General features: G+C 43.1%; 1 protein-coding gene across 1 annotated transcript in view; it reads right to left on the bottom strand.

The window, feature by feature from the left end:
• Positions 1-14,453, bottom strand: part of LOC115135330 (rho GTPase-activating protein 15-like) — a 63,791-nt gene extending 49,338 nt beyond the window's left edge. The window contains 1 exon segment of the mRNA XM_029669938.2: positions 14,152-14,453. The gene's annotated coding sequence lies outside the window, so the exon portion shown is untranslated.
• Between the last annotated feature and the right edge of the window lie 2,678 nt (positions 14,454-17,131).

Genomic DNA, 17,131 nt, shown 5'->3' with positions numbered 1-17,131 from the left:
GGCCAAAACAGCTTCTCATCCTCTCAGCTCTCACTGCTGTGTGAATCATTGATGAGCAGACCAGAGAGAGAGACACTGAATCACTGAAACACTCTCTGGAGGTGATGCGTCCAAAATGCCACTTTAACCCCTAAATAGTGTACTATTTTTGACCAGGGCATAGGATTCCATTTCGGGTCAATATGGGTCCCTGTCGGAGACTAGCCTGTCAGGATTAGAGAAAGATTGAGGTGCTGGAAGAGGAGCATGATTATTGTAATTGCATTTACTTTACCAGGCAATTAAGATAAGAACTTATTTACAATGATGCCTGGCAAGTGGCAAAAAGCATCCTGTGGGGCAGGGGGCGGGGAATAAAAGTGTTGGGTAGGATGGTCATCTGAATCAAGGTTCGTTTGGCAGATGGGGTGAAGGAGGCGTGATTACGATACAGAAAACCAAGCCTAGATTTAACCTTGGCCTGCAGCTTGGTTAAAGCTGGAATCCGCATTAGGGGAAACAGCGCCACTGTTCGCCCCAGCACATTTGTTATTGTTTTGTTTGTGAAACGAAGGAGGGCAGAAAAAAAGCCTGCTGGATGCTCAGAAATAATACAATTCAGAGAGAGAGAGAGAGAGAGAGAGAGAGAGAGAGAGAGGGTGATCTACTTAATACATTTTGTGTGTGCGTGCATGCGTTAACAAGTAGCACTCAGCATTATGGCAAATCTATGTAGCAACCATTCACAACCTGTGGCTGTTACTCAATAAGGACTAAATTACCTGTCTGATTTACTAAATGCCTTTGCGAGTATTATAGCATGTAACTTTCAGGCAATATTATCCAAAACCTCACCAAGCTATTCAGAAATAGCTTGATTGAGTTTAAAATGGCATGTACAGTATGTATATTGGAATTCATAGTGAAACTTGTGTTTAAAACAGATTAATATTATTACTAAGCCAATACTGCATTCTTACGTTGGTTTATGCAATGTGATATAATTTAAAATCCTAACTAATGCTTACTAAAATTTGCCAGCAGGGCGAAGGCCATATCAGGTTCAGGCTTCTCTTTTTAGGACCATTAGGGACATGCAGCTTAGCATTATAGTAAGCTTTTGTTCCAAATGGCATCCTATCCCCTATATGGGTCATTCTGTATAAGAGTTACAAACTAGGGATTGGGTAAAAAAAAATCACATTTGTATCCTATTTTTACCAAACTTTCAGTAGACATGTCTTCCAGCATACAGTATGTTAGGTAGACATATATACTACTCACACACTTTGTTTTATTGCATATTAAAAATATTTACCTGAATTCCTTACAACCCCACTAAATGTGTCACTACTAAAACATAGTGTAAAAGTTGCAGTAAAGGGAGAACCAGGCACACTAGTGATCATTTTGATTAACCTTCTATAACAGAATCATTTTAGAAAGTGTATTTGCATACCAAATTAATAAAATAGTCAAGACATGATTTTTAACCATATTTTTTAAAACTTTACATTGAATTTAGATAGATATGCTCAATGCGGATTGTATGAATCTGAAACCTGTTGGATTGACTGAATTACTTATGCCTCTAAATAATTATTTTGGAAAAATAACAGGGTTATCTGCGTCAAGTGTCCATCATAGAGATTAAATGGAGATCTCTAGATCGAGGTAACACATTTTAGTATAGACATTGCAATTGAGAGCTTCCACCATTTAAAATTCGTCCGCTGGGTGGTTATTCCTATGGGTTGGGAGTGATCAGCAAATTATCAAAAAGCATTATCTTCTTTCAATTGGGTTGCCTATGGTTAGTAAACCAAAGCCTCCAGTAATATCGAGGAGCCAAGACCAAACTTTTTGCCAGGACGTTGGTCCCAAGATCCAGACCCAGACAGTTGAAAGACCAAATGTACAGTTGTAGTCGGAAGTTTACATACATCTTAGCCAAATACATTTAAACTCAGTTTTTCACAATTCCAGACACTTAAGAAGTAAGAATTCCCTGTCTCGGGTCAGTTAGTTGAAAGATCCATTTTGCAATCAAGCTTTAACTTCCTGACTGATGTCTTGAGATGTTGCTTCAATATATCCACATCATTTTCCTTCCTCGTGATGCCATCTATTTTGTGAAGTGCACCAGTCCCTCCTGCAGCAAAGCAACACCACAACATGATGCTGCCAGCCCCGTGCTTCACGGTTGGGATGGTGTTCTTCGGCTTGCACGCCTCCCCCTTTTTCCTCCAAACATAACGATGGTCATTATGGCCAAACAGTTCTATTTTTGTTTCATCAGACCAGAGGACATTTCTCCAAAAAGTAAGATCTTTGTCCCCATGTGCAGTTGCAAACCGTAGTCTGGCTTTTTTATGGCGGATTTGGAGCAGTGGCTTGTTCCTTGCTGAGCGGCCTTTCAGGTTGTGTCAATGTAGAACTTGTTTTACTGTGGATATAGATACTTTTATACCTGTTTCCTCCAGCATCTTCACAAGGTCCTTTGCTGTTGTTCTGGGATTGATTTGCACTTTTCACACCAAAGTATGTTAATCTCCAGGAGACAGAACGCGTCTCCTTCCTGAGCGGTATGATGGCTGTGTGGTCCTTCCGTACTATTGGTTTTTTTTTGGAAATTGCTCCTAAGGACGAACCAGACTTGTGGAGGTCTACATTTTTTTCTGAGTTCTGGCCTGATTTCTTTTGATTTCCCCATGATGTCAAGCAAAGAGGCACTGAGTTTGAAGGTAGGCCTGGAAATGCATGCACAGGTACACCTCCAATTGACTCAAATGATGTCAATTAGCCTATCAGAAGCTTCTAAAGTCATGACATAATTTTCTGGAATTTTCCAAGCTGTTTAAAGGCACAGTCAACTTAGTGTATGCAAACTTCTGACCCACTGGAATTGTGATACACTGAATTATAAGGTAAATAATCTGTCTGTAAACAATTGGAAAAATTACTTGTGTCATGCACAAAGTAGATGCCCTAACCGACTTGCTAAAACTGTAGTTTGTTCACAAGAAATTTGTGGATTTGACCTAAGTGTATGTAAACTTCCGACTTCTACTGTATGTGATCATGAGTGGTCTCCAGACCAAGGCCACTAGATCAAGAGTCCATTGGCCCTTTCTTCAATTGTAAGAAACTCATATAGAGTAAACTCGAGTACAGTACAATACAGTAGACTAGATCACAGTAGCGTACAGCACAGTATAGTGGAACACAGTACGCTCAGTAAGTAGAGTATAGTACATTGCAGTATAGTGCAGTACAGTGTAGCACATTAAAGACATCTATGTTTTGGTCAAATAAATGTCAATGTTTGGGATCTTGGAGGGTTGGAGCCACCCTGCTGGCTATGCATCTTAATACTCTACACTTTTTGTGGTTCTCTGTAGCTCCATTGGTAGAGCATAGTGCAAGCAACTTAAAAATGGAGATAGCCTCAATGGCGTTGCCCGTGCTGTTACATTATTAAAGAATCCCCATAGCTAATATATGGCTTGATATCTTTCATTTGGACAGATGTACATCTCAGCAAGATATGTGCACCACGTCATTGCTCTCTCTCGCTCTGCTGTGGGTGCATGATATGTACTTTGCTAGCCATCATTCATATGGCGAGGGGCTAAAGCTCATTAGTTGAACTGGAATTGCTAGGCGGCAGGCCCACGTGGGGGAAAATGGATCAGCACAGCCTCCAGAAAAACAGTTGCTTTCAAACCAGGGATTTTATGGCTAATTAAGGTAAGACACTAATTATGCAACAATGATCTACACATTGACACATCCAGCCCAAAGCAGGAGTTGCCAAAGTTCTGGAGTATGTCTTTAAGGAACATTCATTCTACAGTCTTTTAATGTGTATGTTTGGTTGTGATATCAAAAGGTGGGACAGCATTTAAAAATAGATATTTTCTAAAAAATAAATGAAACTAGTAATTAGATCTGTATCTTTCAATGCAACAATAGAACAACTCTCAGCACAAATCCAGTTCGGCTGCAACTCATACTGTTATTTCCTGCATTTCAAATGGATTTCTTTGTTTAAATCTAACTTTTCAAATCATCAGGGGTGAAAGAAACATAGCAGTTTTCAAGAAATGGGAAGAATTAGAACCAACCTTTCATTTCCAGAAGGTTCTGAACTCAAACAGCACTCCAACCATAGACATATAATCTTCCTATGACTCCAGCAACCTGGGTGAGGACTAGAGAGGCTGAGCCCATAGATACACACATCATTGGCTGAGCCTCAGTCTGACTCCCACAGGCCTCCCTGCCCCTCTCAGAAGCCTGCAGCTCATTCATTGATGTTTCTGATGAAAAGCACAGAGACCATTGATCCACCAGGGATGGGAGTGAGGCACAGAGCTGTCACAAGCTATCAGCAAAGTCAAAGACCCACTTTCTGCAATAGTAACATCACAGAGAGTGAATCACTCACAGAGTGTGTGATACCGCCAGGGACCATTGCAGTGCATTAAACCTCTCTGGGTAATGCAGATTCAAACACAGTGGCTACACAGATAAGCACAATCATTTATAGTGTTTAGTACAGGTTCCTAGAAAAGTGTATATGGTATAAACAGTTCAAACATGGATGTCTGTATGACATTATCTCACTCTACCTCTACCTCTCTCTCTCCCCATCCCACTCACTGTCTGTCTGTTTGTAGAACTGCAGTAAGACCAGTAAAAGGGTCTAACCTTCTGTCAGATGAAAGAGTCCGTGTGAGGGATTTGGACAGCATGTGAGGGATGAACAACATACAACTACACTAAGAAATTGTGTTTTGGCTGTGAGCTTTAAAAGAAGATCAGTGGAGTGACATTTCGGGGATTTCTGTGACCTGTCCTGTTGTGGCCTGTGTTACTTCCCTCTCTCTCCCCAGAGAAGGTCACTGCTGCAGACAATCACACTGATAGCACTGAGCTTAAAAACACACGCACACACCTATGCATGCAGACATATGCATTCAGACATACGCACACGCACGCACACACACACACACACACACACGCACACTGACAGTGACCATAGTAATTCTCCAGATTACCCAAATATCCCAATCCCAAAACAATAATCCTGTACTCATTACAATCTGAAAACCACTGGCTGCCACACAAAAATTATCTCCATAGGACACTACTTCAATCCAGCACAATCTCTTCTCAATAGGCTAAAGACTGAGATTCACCAATGAACCCAAAACAGCATGTTATCAACAGCGTAATCTCGACACCCAGAATCACATCCCCTACTTGATGTTAATGTGAAAAGCAAAGAGACCATTGATCCACCAGGGATGGCAGGGAGGCACACTGTTTTGGGACACTGTAAAGTCCATGGAGAATAAGAGTACCTCCTCCCAGCTGCCCACTGCACTGAGAGTAGGAAACAGGCACCACTGACAAATCCACGATAATCGAGAATTTCAATAAGCATTTCTCTACGGCTGGCCATGCTTTCCACCTGGCTAACCCAACCCCGGCCAACAGCTCTGCACACCCCGCAGCAACTGGCCCAAGCCACCCCCCGCTTCTCCTTCACCCAAATACAGACATCTAATGTACTGAAAGAGCTGCAAAACCTTTATTTAACCAGGTAGGCTAGTTGAGAACAAGTTCTCATTTGGACCTGGCCAAGATAAAGCATAGCAGTGTGAACAGACAACACAGAGTTACACATGGAGTAAACAATTAACAAGTCAATAACACAGTAGAAAAAAAAGGGGGAGTCTATATACATTGTGTGCAAAAGGCATGAGGAGGTAGGCGAATAATTACAATTTTGCAGATTAACACTGGAGTGATAAATGATCAGATGGTCATGTACAGGTAGAGATATTAGTGTGCAAAAGAGCAGAAAAGTAAATAAATAAAAACAGTATGGGGATGAGGTAGGTGAAAAAGGGTGGGCTATTTACCAATAGACTATGTACAGCTGCAGCGATCGGTTAGCTGCTCAGATAGCTGATGTTTGAAGTTGGTGAGGGAGATAAAAGTCTCCAACTTCAGCGATTTTTGCAATTCGTTCCAGTCACAGGCAGCAGAGAACTGGAACGAAAGGCGGCCAAATGAGGTGTTGGCTTTAGGGATGATCAGTGAGATACACCTGCTGGAGCACGTGCTACGGATGGGTGTTGCCATCGTGACCAGTGAACTGAGATAAGGCGGAGCTTTACCTAGCATGGACTTGTAGATGACCTGGAGCCAGTGGGTCTGGCGACGAATATGTAGCGAGGTCCAGCCGACTAGAGCATACAAGTCGCAGTGGTGGGTGGTATAAGGTGCTTTAGTGACAAAACGGATGGCACTGTGATAAACTGCATCCAGTTTGCTGAGTAGAGTGTTGGAAGCAATTTTGTAGATGACATCGCCGAAGTCGAGGATCGGTAGGATAGTCAGTTTTACTAGGGTAAGTTTGGCGGCGTGAGTGAAGGAGGCTTTGTTGCGGAATAGAAAGCCGACTCTTGATTTGATTTTCGATTGGAGATGTTTGATATGAGTCTGGAAGGAGAGTTTACAGTCTAGCCAGACACCTAGGTACTTATAGATGTCCACATATTCAAGGTCGGAACCATCCAGGGTGGTGTTGCTGGTCAGGCGTGCGGGTGCAGGCAGCGAACGGTTGAAAAGCATGCATTTGGTTTTACTAGCGTTTAAGAGCAGTTGGAGGCCACGGAAGGAGTGTTGTATGGCATTGAAGCTCGTTTGGAGGTTAGATAGCACAGTGTCCAAGGACGGGCCGGAAGTATATAGAATGGTGTCGTCTGCGTAGAGGTGGATCAGGGAATCCGCCCGCAGCAAGAGCAACATCATTGATATATACAGAGAAAAGAGTCGGCCCGAGAATTGAACCCTGTGGCACCCCCACAGAGACTGCCAGAGGACCGGACAGCATGCCCTCCGATTTGACACACTGAACTCTGTCTGCAAAGTAATTGGTGAACCAGGCAAGGCAGTCATCCGAAAAACCGAGGCTACTGAGTCTGCCGATAAGAATATGGTGATTGACAGAGTCGAAAGCCTTGGCAAGGTCGATGAAAACGGCTGCACAGTACTGTCTTTTATCGATGGCGGTTATGATATCGTTTAGTACCTTGAGCGTGGCTGAGGTGCACCCGTGACCGGCTCGGAAACCAGATTGCACAGCGGAGAAGGATCTCAGACGATATGAAAGAGAGGTTGAACAGGCTGGTAATAGGGGTTGCGACAATGGCGGCGGATAGTTTCAGAAATAGAGGGTCCAGATTGTCAAGCCCAGCTGATTTGTACGGGTCCAGGTTTTGCAGCTCTTTCAGAACATCTGCTATCTGGATTTGGGTAAAGGGGAACCTGGAGAGGCTTGGGCGAGTAGCTGCGGGGGGGGCAGAGCTGTTCGCCGAGGTTGGAGTAGCCAGGCGGAAGGCATGGCCAGCCGTTGAGAAATGCTTGTTGAAGTTTTCGATAATCATGGATTTATCGGTGGTGACCGTGTTACCTAGCCTCAGTGCAGTGGGCAGCTGGGAGGAGGTGCTCTTGTTCTCCATGGACTTCACAGTGTCCCAGAAATTTTTGGAGTTGGAGCTACAGGATGCAAGCTGGCCTTAGCTTTCGTGACTGACTGCGTGTATTGGTTCCTGACTTCCCTGAACAGTTGCATATCGCGGGGACTATTCGATGCTATTGCAGTCCGCCACAGGATGTTTTTGTGCTGGTCGAGGGCAGTCAGGTCTGGAGTGAACCAAGGGCTATATCTGTTCTTAGTTCTGCATTTTTTGAATGGAGCATGCTTATCTAAAATGGTGAGGAAGTTACTTTTAAAGAATGACCAGGCATCCTCAACTGACGGGATGAGGTCAATGTCCTTCCAGGATACACGGGCCAGGTCGATTAGAAATGCCTGCTCACAGAAGTGTTTTAGGGAGCGTTTGACAGTGATGAGGGGTGGTCGTTTGACTGCGGCTCCGTAGCGGATACAGGCAATGAGGCAGTGATCGCTGAGATCCTGGTTGAAGACAGCGGAGGGGTATTTGGAGGGCCAGTTGGTCAGGATGACGTCTATGAGGGTGCCCTTGTTTACAGATTTAGGGTTGTACCAGGTGGGTTCCTTGATTATTTGTGTGAGATTGAGCTTAGATTGTAGGACTGCCGGGGTGTTAAGCATATCCCAGTTTAGGTCACCTAACAGAACAAACTCTGAAGCTAGATGGGGGACGATCAATTCACAAATGGTGTCCAGGGCACAGCTGGGAGCTGAGGGGGGTCGGTAGCAGGCGGCAACAGTGAGAGACTTATTTCTGGAGAGAGTCATTTTCAAAATTAGTAGTTCGAACTGTTTGGGTATGGACCTGGAAAGTATGACATTACTTTGCAGGCTATCTCTGCAGTAGACTGCAACTCCTCCCCCTTTGGCAGTTCTATCTTGACGGAAGATGTTATAGTTGGGTATGGAAATCTCAGAATTTTTGGTGGCCTTCCTGAGCCAGGATTCAGACACAGCAAGGACATCAGGGTTAGCAGAGTGTGCTAAAGCAGTGAGTAAAACAAACTTGGGGGGGGGGCTTCTGATGTTGACATGCATATGAAACCAAGGCTTTTTCGATCATAGAAGTCAACAAATGAGGGTGCCTGGGGACATGCAGGGCCTGGGTTTACCTCCGCATCACCCGCGGAACAGAGGAGGAGTAGTATGAGGGTGCGGCTAAAGGCTATCAAAACTGGTCGCCTAGAGCGTTGGGGACAGAGAATAAGAGGAGCAGGTTTCTGGGCATGGTAGAATATATTCAGGGCATAACAGGGGTATGGTGGGGTGCGGGTACAGCGGAGGTAAGCCCAGGCACTGGGTGATGATGAGAGAGGTTGTATCTTTGGACATGCTGGTTGTAATGGGTGAGGTCACCGCATGTGTGGGAGGTGGGACAAAGGAGGTATCAGGGGTATGAAGAGTGGAACTAGGGGCTCCATTGTAAACTAAAACAATGATAACTAACCTGAACAACAGTATACAAGGCATATTGACATTTGAGAGAGACATGCAGCGAGGCATACAGTAATCCAATTTGTAAGTCGCTCTGGATAAGAGCGTCTGCTAAATGACTTAAATGTAATGTAAATGTAATCACAGGTGTTGAATTGGGAGAGCTAGCTAAAACAGTAGGTGAGACAACAACAGCTAATCAGCTATTACAACAACAGCAGGTAAAATGGCGTTGACTAGGCAGGGAGGGTCGGATTAACTACACACAGAGCCTGAGTGCGGCTGGGGCCGACAGATAAAACATAAACAAGCAGAATGGAGTACAGTGATTAATGGACAGTCCATCATGCATCAGCTAGGTAGCCAAGTGATCAGTGTCCAGGGGGCAGCGGTGGATGGGGCAGGGAAGCTGGACTGGCGAGTGTTATCTTGGTTAAAAAAACTAACAATGACTAAATAGCTTGTAGCTAGTTAGCTGGTTAGCTTCTGGAGGTTCTTGAGTGTGTTCTAAAAATTAATAATAGCGATTCCGTATCACATTTGGTGAGGCAGGTTACCGGAAGGTATAAACAAATTAAAAATCGAAAAGAGATAGAAAGTAATTATGGGTCCAGTGAGTGTTTGGGACGCGGCGATTCAGACGGTTAGCAGGCCTGTGCTAACAAGCTAACAGTTAGTAGGCCGGGGCTAAACAAGGTAGCAGTTAGCGGACCGGGGCTAAACAAGCTAGCAGTTAGCAGGCCGAATTAGCAAGCAAGGAGATAGCAAGGGCTAGAGAGTTAGCCTTTGGGGGACGTCGCGATGGGGTGAGTCTGTTTATTCCTCTTCATGCGGTGACATCGATAGACCAGTCGTGGGTCCAGATATTGTAGCCCAGGAGTATGCTACGGTGGTAGCACAGGAGCTCTGGCCGGGCTAGCTTCAAGCTAAGTGGGTGGAAACGCTAGCCAGGAGTAATCATCCGGGGTTGCAGTTAGCTAGATACCTAGTTGTGAAGATCCAGCTGAAAATGTTCCGTTTGCGGTGGGAATCCGGGGATAAAAAAAATAATAGGTCCGTTATGCTCTGGTTAGAGTCGCGTTGTTCGAACTAGCGAGAGCTTTCCGAGCTGAGGACCGGTTAGCCGAAGACCGCTAACAATGTTTTGCTGACTGATAGCTGGTAGTTAGCTGGCTAGCTTCAGTTGAAATACTTTAGGAAAAATAGCTACATTGGGTGAGGCGGGTTGCAGGAGAGTATTTAGAAGTTGAGGTTTAGCAAAATGTTTTAAAAGATATGCGAAGAAAAATATGTAAAAACGAAAAAAAAAACGATATATACAAGGGACACGACACGACAAGACGTCTTACTGCTACGCCATCTTGGATGTAATGGGCTAGACAATCTGGACCCTCTCTTTCTAAAATTATCCGCCGCCATTGTTGCAACCCCTATTACTAGTCTGTTCAACCTCTCTTTCGTATCGTCTGAGATTCCTAAAGATTGAAAAGCGGCCGCGGTCATCCCCCTCTTCAAAGGGGGAGACACTCTAGACGCAAACTATTACAGACCTATATCCATCATTCCCTGCCTTTCTAAAGTCTTCGAAAGCCAAGTGAACAAGCAGATCACCGACCATTTCGAATCTCACCGTACCTTCTCCGCTATGCAATCTGGTTTCCGAACTGGTCACGGGTGCACCTCAGCCACGCACGCTCAAGGTCCTAAACGATATCATAACTGCCATCGATAAAAGACAGTACTGTGCAGCCGTCTTCATCGACCTGGCCAAGGCTTTCGACTCTGTCAATCACCGTATTCTAATCGCCAGACTCAACAGCCTTGGTTTCTCTAATGACTGCCTCGCCTGGTTCACCAACTACTTCTCTGATAGAGTTCAGTGTGTCAAATCGGAGGGCCTGACAGTCTCTATGGGGGTGCCACAGGGTTCAATTCTCGGGCTGACTCTTTTCTCTGTATATATCAATGATGTCACTCTTGCTGCGGGTGATTCTTTGATCCACCTCTACGCAGACGACACAATTCTGTATACTTCTGGCCCTTCTTTGGACACTGTGTTAACAAACCTCTAAACGAGCTTCAACGCCATACAACACTCCTTCCGTGGCCTCCAACTGCTCTTAAATAAAATGAAATGCATACTCTTCAATCGATCTCTGCCCACGCCCGCCCGCCCAACTAACATCACTACTCTGGACGGTTCTGACTTAGAATATGTGGACAACTATAAATATCTAGGTGTCTGGCTAGACAGTGAACTCTCCAATCCAAAGTTAAATCTAGAATCGGCTTCCTATTTCGCAACAAAGCCTCCTTCACTCATGCTGCCAAACACACCCTCGTAAAACTGACTATCCTACCGATCCTTGACTTCAGCGATGTCATTTACAAAATAGCCTCCAACACTCTACTCAGCAAACTGGATGCAGTCTATCACAGTGCCATCCGTTTTGTCACCAAAGCCCCATATACTACCCACCACTGCGACCTGTATGCTCTCGTTGGCTGGTCCTCGCTACATATTCGTTGCCAAACCCACTGGCTCCAGGTCATCTATAAGTCTTTGCTAGGTAAAGCTCTGCCTTATCTCATCTCACTGGTCACCATAGCAACACCCACCAGTAGCACACATTCCAGCAGGTATATTTCACTGGTCATCCCCAAAGCCAACTCTTCCTTTGGCCGCCTCTCCTTCCAGTTCTCTGCAGCCAGTGACTGGAGCGAATTGCAATAATCTGTCACGGATATCGTCCTCTTCGTCTGAGGAGGAGTAAGGATCAGACCAAAGCGCAGCGTGGTAAGTGTTCATGATGATTTTTAATTCAAACTCAGAACACTAAAGAGAAAATAACAACGTGAATTTTCAAAACCGAAACAGTACCATGTGGCCAAAACACTCACACGGAAACAAACACCCACCAACCAAAAGTGAAACCCAGGCTACCTAAGTACGATTCTCAATCAGAGACAAATAACGACACCTGCCTCTGATTGAGAACCATACTAGGCCGAACACAAAAACTAACATAGATAAACAAACATAGACTGCCAACCCCAACTCACGCCCTGACCATACTAAAATAAAGAATAAAATAACAGAACTATGGTTAGAACGTGACATAATCACTGAAGTTCACTAACTTCAAGCGTCAGCTGTCAGAGCAGCTTACAGATCGCTGCAGCTGTACACAGCCCATCTGTAAATAGCCCATCCAACCAACTACCTACCTCATCCCCATATTTGTTTTTCTGCTCTTTTGCACACCAGTATTTCTACTTGCACATCCTCATCTGCACATATATCAGTCCAGTGTGAATTGCTAAATTGTAATTACTTTGCCACTTTTGGCCTATTTATTACCTTACCTCCTTACTTCATTTGCACACACTGTATAAAGATTGTTCTATTGTGTTATTGACTGTATGTTTGTTTTTTCCCATGTGTAACTCTATGTTGTTGTTTTTTTTATTTTTTTATTTCACCTTTATTTAACCAGGTAGGCTAGTTGAGAACAAGTTCTCATTTGCAACTGCGACCTGGCCAAGATAAAGCATAGCAGTGTGAACAGACAACACAGAGTTACACATGGAGTAAACAATTAACAAGTCAATAACACAGTAGAAAAAAAAAATGGGCAGTCTATATACAATGTGTGCAAAAGGCATGAGGAGGTAGGCGAATAATAAAATTTTGCAGATTAACACTGGGACTGTTGTCCAACTGTTTGTTGGACTGCTTTGCTTTATCTTGGCCAGATCGCAGTTGTAAATGGGAACTTGTTCTCAACTGGCCTATCTGGTTAAATAAAGGTAAAAAAAAAAATGTTAAGGCTGTCACGAGAGAGACTACCAACAGAGAGGGGAGATCATGCAATCAAAGTCATGAACTCTCACTCTCACTAGCAACCAAGAAGTCACTCACTTATACACAGGGCAAGGCAAGCAGCTTTTAATCAGCAGAAGTTGCAACCCTACTTGGTGGAGTATAATCGTTCAAGGCTGTATGTGTGTGCAGTTAGCTATGAGCAGTGTGTGTGTGTGTGTGTGTGTGTGTGTGTGTGTGTGTGTGTGTGTGTCTGAAACTGTGCAGTAACAGTTAGCTATGAGCAGGCTACAAAATAGCTAGGGAGAAAGTAAATCCTAGGTCTACTGAGACAGATTACCAAACTAAATGAAAACACAATGCGTCTAACTGTTCCCATTCAATTTGATCCTGTACATGCTTTTTTTGTTGGCTGTACCTTAGTCAAAGTAGTGTAAGTGAAACATGCAAATGTGCAATAGACTAGGCTACAGACAAAGAGGCTTCTCACTTCTCAGACTGCTTCAAAGCCTTTATAGATTATTTGCGTCATTATTTCTTGCCATTTGAGCTAAAAAAAACTGAGGAGACGATTTGAAGAATAATACAATATGCTATTCTACTGCAGTGGTGAAATATAGAAGAGTACAACTGAAGATTGATGATCATCTCAGTGCATCTAAAACCACAAAGCTGAGCTCACACTCCCAACCTCAAAGGACACCACAGTGAAGCTATGCTTGATATCCTGTTTTAAAAGGGACTTTTGTTAGAGACTAAGACTAAGCAAACCATACGCTACAGGATATGAAAAATACGAAGAGAACTTGGTGAAACATTTAACATTCTAGTGTGGTAATATGTTTCGGAGGCGGGGGGATTATGAACACTCAAATTTGACAGCACTAACAACTTCTGCTGTATACGCGTAACATGTCAACAACAGAGCAACTTTGAGTTGAGCCTCTATGTAAGGGCAAAAGATGAGATTTCACCCACAAGCCTACACTGGCTCCAGACACCCGGTCAGCTTGAGATCATACATATTGCACCATCATACATAATGCACATAATTGGCTATACTTCACCTGATTTCACATTAAGTATGCATAACCCCGGTTTATTTGCTAATGTAAGCCTCTTCATTGTCACTGCATTTAAGTGCATGCAAGCAACCAAGAAGTTTATTAATATGATTGTTTAGATCTATTTATAACACTACAATAACATATGCCTGTAAAGTAAGAATAAAGTACATCAACATTACTTAGAAAAAAATAGATAACTGACATAATTTAAAAGTATTATTTTCTAAATTACTTTATACATTTTTTTTCTTTTTTTTACTTGTCATATATGCGTCTCCAAATACTAGAACATTTATAAGAAAACCGTTTCTCACCTTTAGGAGGTCGGTGCAGCGAGTGTCATCAATTATTATTGCAATTTTTTAAAAACTGATTCGGACCATTCAGTAGCGAGCGAACGACGTCCAGAAATCATCGCACTCGCAGCCTCCAGTGATGTGTGCTATTTGTGCCTTGATCAAGTTATCCTCTATCATGTGATGCAGGTTAAAAAACTGAAATCCATTGTAGCTTCACAAATTGGTGAGGGTTTGTTTCAATGTGTATAAAATGTGCACACTGTTATAGATTTGTAATATTAATACCTGTAATTAAACCTGTTGGTTATCATATTAATTCTCGTTCAGATAAAACGATATGTCGAGGTACAGTACATCAACGTAGTTGGCCATCGATTGGCTGAAAAGTCCCATGTGATTTCTCATTAACCAATCAGAATTTGGGGAAGTTAGCGTGTCAGTTTGTTGTCGCTAAATTTATTTTCATACTGATAGAATTTGTAGTTTTATGTAGTCTGATTGCATCGCTTTTATGGATGTGGTATGCTTTAGAATACTACAATATGCGCCATTTGCAAATGGGAAATTAAACAGTGGTTGCATGAAGTCACTGGCAGTTTCATGCTGTCTTATCTTTCTTTATATTTCTTGATTTTTCAGTCCTTTAACGAGTCGAATATAGCTACGTATTTCAACACAAACGCATTTGAATACAGGCGGTCAAATGGAACTGTGAGTGAGTGACGAAATCGGCACTGTGTGAAGGTGTGAACTGTGACGTACAACATGTCAACCACTAAGGGATGGTAATAAACTAGTTGGGGGTGTTAGCCAGCTAGCTACGTTTGCTTACCAACACATGCTAAATTTAGTTATCACTAGTCAGACGAATTGATTGATGGCTCGAACTAACGTTATACGTTATGTCTTTGCTTGATACTGTAAATCAGGTTTTCCCAAAACTGCCCCCCCCCCAGTTGATTCAAATAATTCAAGCTTGATAATAAGTAAGGGCACCAGCTCTAACTCTAACTGTTCATACAGCAGGCCTTAATGCTCAAATCAGTGGTATTTTTCAAATCCGTTTTGGAACTGACTGCCCAAACAGCACGTGACCAAATCTCACAGTCATTTGCTGACATGGCTACACTAGTTGCCATAGTAACGCTGGGTGTTTGCACAGTGGTGTAGGCTGATTGGTGGTGGTGCTTGTGCTCCCTATTGCTCAGACGTTATGTAGCGAGCTAATATGACAACAATGCCTACCATGGACGTTTCCCAGTTAAATGTCTTTATTTCACTTTTATTTAGAGGGGGGGGGGACTCACCATTGAGACCAGGGTCTTATACTCAAGGGTGCCCTGTGAACATGAACACACAATTATGGGGACCAGCGAGACCAGATTCAAGATGGCCTGAAAGGCTATTCCATGAGATAGTGGCATAAAAACTAAACACATTTTCCCCAGCTCAGTGGAGACCCACGGGACCTCCAGAACTAGCCAGTCCAGAGAGCGGGTCTGAAAATAGCTGGATCTCCAATTAATATGTGAGCTGAAGTAGTGGGGGAGTTTCTGAAGAACCGCTTTATATACAAAACGTAGCCAATGCTGAGCCCTTCTGGTAGTCAGAGACTACCAGCTAACAAAACTATACAAAATGCAGTGATGTGTACGAAAATTGTCCCCAGTGATAAAACTCAGTGCTGAGTCATAGACTGAGTTTAAAGGTTTAAAACAGAGGCTGCTAGCTAGCTATGTTATTCATCAGTTAGCCTTGTTTGCTTACCAACAAATGGTATTGAGTTATTACTAGTCAGATGAATTGATTGATGGCTTGAGTTAATGTTATATGTCCTATACTGAACAAAAATATAAATGCAACATTTCAATGATTTACTGAGCTACAGTTCATATAAGGAAATCAGTCAATTGAAATAAATTCATTAGGCCCTAATCAATGGATTTCACAGGACTGGACATGGGCACAGCCATGGGTGGGCCAGTCTCCCAAGAGGGTGGGCCTATGCCCTCCAAGGCCCAACCATGGCCATGCAAGGCACAGCCAATCATAATGAGTTTTTCCCTACAAAAGGACTTAATTACTGACAGAAATACTCCTCAGTTTCATCAGCTGTCTGGGTGGCTGGTCTTTTATTTTTTTATTTTTTTTATTTCACCTTTATTTAACCAGGTAGGCTAGTTGAGAACAAGTTCTCATTTGCAACTGCGACCTGGCCAAGATAAAGCATAGCAGTGTGAACAGACAACACAGAGTTACACACGGAGTAAACAATTAACAAGTCAATAACACAGTAAAAAAAAAGGGGAGTCTATATACATTGTGTGCAAAAGGCATGAGGAGGTAGGCGAATAATTACAATTTTGCAGATTAACACTGGAGTGATAAATGATCAGATGGTCATGTACATGTAGAGATATTGGTGTGCAAAAGAGCATAAAATAAAATAAATAAAAACAGTATGGGGATGAGGTAGGTAAAAATGGGTGGGCTATTTACCGATAGACTATGTACAGCAGCAGCGATCGGTTAGCTGTCTCAAGATGATCCCTCAGGTGAAGAAGCTGATTGTGGAGGTCCTGAGCTGGCGTGGATACATGTGGACTGCGGTTGTGAGGCCAATTACGTACTGACACATTCTCTAAAATGAATTTGGAGGCAGCTTATGGTAGAGAAATGTGACTGGTTTCAGGCATCATGGCGTGTGTCTCAGGTCACTACTTCACAGGAGAGCCATTTGAAAGTAAAAAAATGTTTTTAATCAAAATGCGTTTTTTGGCAGAAATGCCTTTATGGAACATGTGAACTTTCATGTGCCTTAATGACAAACTTGTATCTGTAAATATTAATAAAATGGTTAAATTACAAGCCTAGTTGGTTTAGCCACAGAAAAAGTGAGCAACCTTCCTGCTAGCCATGATTGGCTGATATAATGAGTGGGCTGGACAGGCGAGAGATGAGTTTGGATTGGTCTGCCATATAGCACACTTATGTC

The sequence above is a fragment of the Oncorhynchus nerka genome, linkage group LG2, assembly GCF_034236695.1.
Source record: "Oncorhynchus nerka isolate Pitt River linkage group LG2, Oner_Uvic_2.0, whole genome shotgun sequence".
Lineage (NCBI taxonomy): Eukaryota > Metazoa > Chordata > Actinopteri > Salmoniformes > Salmonidae > Oncorhynchus > Oncorhynchus nerka.
Note: the sequence above shows the minus strand (reverse complement) of the source record. Positions and strands in the feature narration are given on the sequence as shown.